Raw genomic sequence first — 4,117 nt, forward strand, 5'->3', positions numbered from 1 at the left:
AGCCCCTGATACATATGTCTTGAAACCCCTGCTAAATATATCTGATTCACATTGTTGTAGAGCAGAAACTAGCACACCATTGTAAAGCAATTATCCTCCAATAAAAAATATTTGTTATTCTATATTAAACTAATATTCATCCTTTTAAACTTCCAGTTCCCACATAGTAAGAAGACAAGTTATACCCCTTGCGTGTGACTGTTGCTTCTAACATATGTTGAGCCCTTATCATTTCACAGCAGCTACAAGAAGGACAGAACTAGCTGGTCCACAATGGCCTGCAATCAGTTAAATACAGATGTCCACGTGCATATATCTCCCTCTACACCTTAAAGGTAATTTATGTTGAGTAAACAGAACAATGATCACATTTACCCTCAACACAGTGGGCTTTGCCTAAGAGAACTTTGTCACAGAAGTCATTTAGCATGGAGCTTCAATAACGTCACATCAAAATACGGTCCTTCACAGGAGAAATCCGTGATACCTGTGCTCCTGCGCTTGTCCTTCCACATCCCACGTTGCCAGCTCTGAAGAACTCTGCAGCCTGTGGGAACCAGGGGCCCGCCAGGAAAACTCAGTGCACTTTGGGGGACACTCAGTGATGTCCGGGACATTGGTTTAGGCATTTCACTGACTTGAGCATGCTGGAAAATTAGAGCAAGGGTATTTCACTTAAAAGTCAGGTTCCAGAAAATAAACAAACCAACCCTCCATATCCCCCCAGGGGGGATATCAGCAGTTCCCCAAGTCCCTTCACCCTGCAACATTCATGGTCAGGCTCTAAAATCTGAGTTAAGGCAGTGATGGAGACCCAAGCTTAGGCTGATATGCACCATTCTCTACACGATTTACATGAGTATTTCTTCTAAATATCTTATGTTTACTTTTGAATCAGTAATTCTAAACAATTAAAAATATATGAAAAGGAATGCAATGAAAAGACTCCTTCAAGCTCCTGTTACCCACCTACAGGGTACCATTGTCATGGGTTTCTGATGTCTCCTTCCGAAGTAGAAATGCCTACAGATAAAGGTATCTATTAATATACACTCTTATTTTCTCCCCTTTAAACAGCAAAAGGAAAACTCTAATCAGCTGTTCTTCATCTTGCTCCTTCAGCTAACACTATAGCTTGAACATCGTTCCATATCAACATATAGAAAGTTTCTTTACTTGCTATGTCAAAGTAGATATCATATTTTATCAACCACTTCACCATCGGTAGATATTTTGTTAATTTCCAGTCTTCTGCAATTACAGAGAGTGCTGTAATTCTTGTAATACATCTTTTCAACATCTGCCAGAATACCTGAGATAAGTGACAGGAAGTGTGATTGCTGGGCCTCAGAGTAGATGTCTTCTTTTGTGTCTTTGCTCCCAAACCTTGAAATCCTAACCCTTAGTGCGATGATATTTACAGGTGAGGACTCTGGAGGGAGATCAGGTTATCAGGGCAGATCCGTCAAGAATGGACTAGTCCTCTTATAAAGGAGGCTTCCCTGATGGTTCAGTAGTAAAGAATCTGCCTGCCAAGCAGGAGATTCGGGTTCGATCCCTGGGTTGGGAAGATCCCCTAGAGAAGGAAACGACAACCCACTCCAGTATTCTTGGCTGGGAAATCCCACGGACAGAGGAGCCCGACAGATTACAGTCCATGGGGTTGCAAAGAGTCGGACAGGACCGAGCAACTAAACAACAACAAAGAACTTATTAAGGAGACCCCAGAGAGCTCCCTCCTCTCTTCTGCGCGTGAGGACACAGGAAGAAGTCCATCTGTGAACCAGGAAGAGAATCCTCACCAGACACCAAGTCTGCTTGCTGCTGCCTTGATCTCGGCCTTCCAGTCTTTCCAGACTGTGAGAAATAAATGACTGTTGATAAGCCACCCATTCTGCGGTGTCCTGTTGCAGCAGCCCAAATGGAGTAAGGCAGTCTTTTATTCAAATTTTAAAGTTTTCTCCACCTAAATTTGCACATTTTGTTGTTTCATTCCTGTTTTTTCTTTGCATTGCAATTACTAAAAAGATCTTTGCTTCCATTATCTCTTCTAACTGGCTACTGTTCACATACATGAAAGCTATTGATTTCTATACAATTTTGTGCTTTATTCCTTTAGTCATTCTCTTATAGTTTCAAAAATTGATTAACTGGTTCACGTTAGTTTTCCAAGTATTCATTTTCATTGTCTTTCAAATAAAGTGGTGGTTTTATATCTTCTGTTCCATTTTTAAATATGAATTTTTTTCTTTTGTCAAATTTCATATTTAATTCTACATTGAAATATTAATAATATTGGTGGGCATCCTGGATTTGATTTAATGGGAATGTGTCTAGTGTTGGCTTTTGAACTGAGATACTCATATTTTATCATGTTAAAGTTGTGTTCTTGTATTCCAACTTTACTGATTATTTCATTAAAAATGGCTATTGAGTTTTAAAAATTTCATATGAGAGATTGTGTAGATAACCATAAGATTTTTCTACTAACATGATAAGTTATGTTACATTCCCTACTATTGAATCATCTTTGAATTCTAGGCTAGGTCTAATGTGATTATAATTAATGTGCTTCTGAATTCCATTTGTTAATATTTTATTTATAGTTTTGGAATTACTACTCATAAATAAGATCTGTTGACAGAATTTTCAAAAATTTTATCACATTTGGAATTAATATTATATTTGCTTTAAAAAATAATTTGGAGCATGTTTTTTTAATGCTCTGCAATAGTTTCCAAAACCTTGAAATTCTTTCCTCTTTAGTTTTGATAGAATTTCCCTGTGAAGCTAACTCTTTGTCATCACTCTGATTTTTCTATGAAAATAAGGCATTTTAGATTTTCTTCTATTTTCTCTGATGTCAGCTTTGGTAAGTTACATTTTTCTGGAAAATTATCCATTTTTTCCAGGTATTGAAATCATTTTTCAGAGTTGAGCAAAGTGGACTCATTCTTTTCATTTTCTCTATTGCTTTGGTCTACTCCCCTTTTTGTTTCTTATTTTTTTATGTTGAATTTCTTACCCTCCATGAAAAGTAGCCTTTCCAGTAATTCATATATTTTTCTTAAAAATCGTTTTTAAATTTATTTATTGGTGCTATGGGTTTTCTCTTTTCTAACTCATGAAATTCTTTATGAGCCTTTAGTAACCTTTATCATTATTAAAGGCCAGTGTTGTAGGTCTTTTTCTGATTTTTAAGTGTTTTTCATCATTTTTGACATATGTTTTTAATGTTATGAACACTTCATTATGCACTGCTTTAGCTATCCCCCTTGATTCTCCTATGTAGTGTTCTGTTATAATTATATTTTAGGCCAGTATACTATCCAATAGAACAATCTGTAACAATGGAGATTTTCTATAACTACACCCTCTGGTGTGACAGCTACTAGCCTCTGGTAGCTATTGAGCTATTAAAATGTGGCTTGAATATGTGAGAGAGAAACTCATTTTTTAATTTAATTTCGTTTTAAGCAGCCACATATGGCTGGTTGTTAACCATATTAGACAGAGACTATCTGTTTTGTAGTTTTCATTTGTATTTCATCTTTTACCCAAAACCTAATATGGTTTATTGAAGTAGTCAAGAGGTAAGGGTTTGAAATATTATTTTCAGGTTTGCATGCAGTATGTAGACTTCTATCTTTCATTTTACTAAAATTACATATCAATGTATATTTGTTCTACTCATTTCTCTTTGGAGATTCTAACTGCATCTATGTTGAATTTCCTTACCATTTTTATCTGCTGTTTTCTCTCTAATGCTTTAAAATATTCACTTTTTTATTTTATTTTATCCAATTTTTATTTCTTTAGAGCCCTGAGAACCCTTTCTGTCTTTTTCACAGTGTTGATTCTTTCTTGTGATCTTTAGATTTCCTTTTCATTTTTGTAAGGGTTTGTTTTTCTTCTATTTCTCTTCTGAGTTCTGCCCACTGATTTTTTTTTTTTTAAGTTTTGCCTTAGACTTTTACTTAATTTATCTGTGACTGTGCCATGCAGCTTGGAGAATCTTAGTTCCCTGACCAGGGATCAAACTCGCACCCTTAGCAGTGAAAGTGAGGAGCCCTAAAAACTTGCCAGCGAATTCCCATTATAACCTACAGTTTTTTTC

Source organism: Dama dama, chromosome 23 (genome assembly GCF_033118175.1).
Source record: "Dama dama isolate Ldn47 chromosome 23, ASM3311817v1, whole genome shotgun sequence".
NCBI lineage: Eukaryota > Metazoa > Chordata > Mammalia > Artiodactyla > Cervidae > Dama > Dama dama.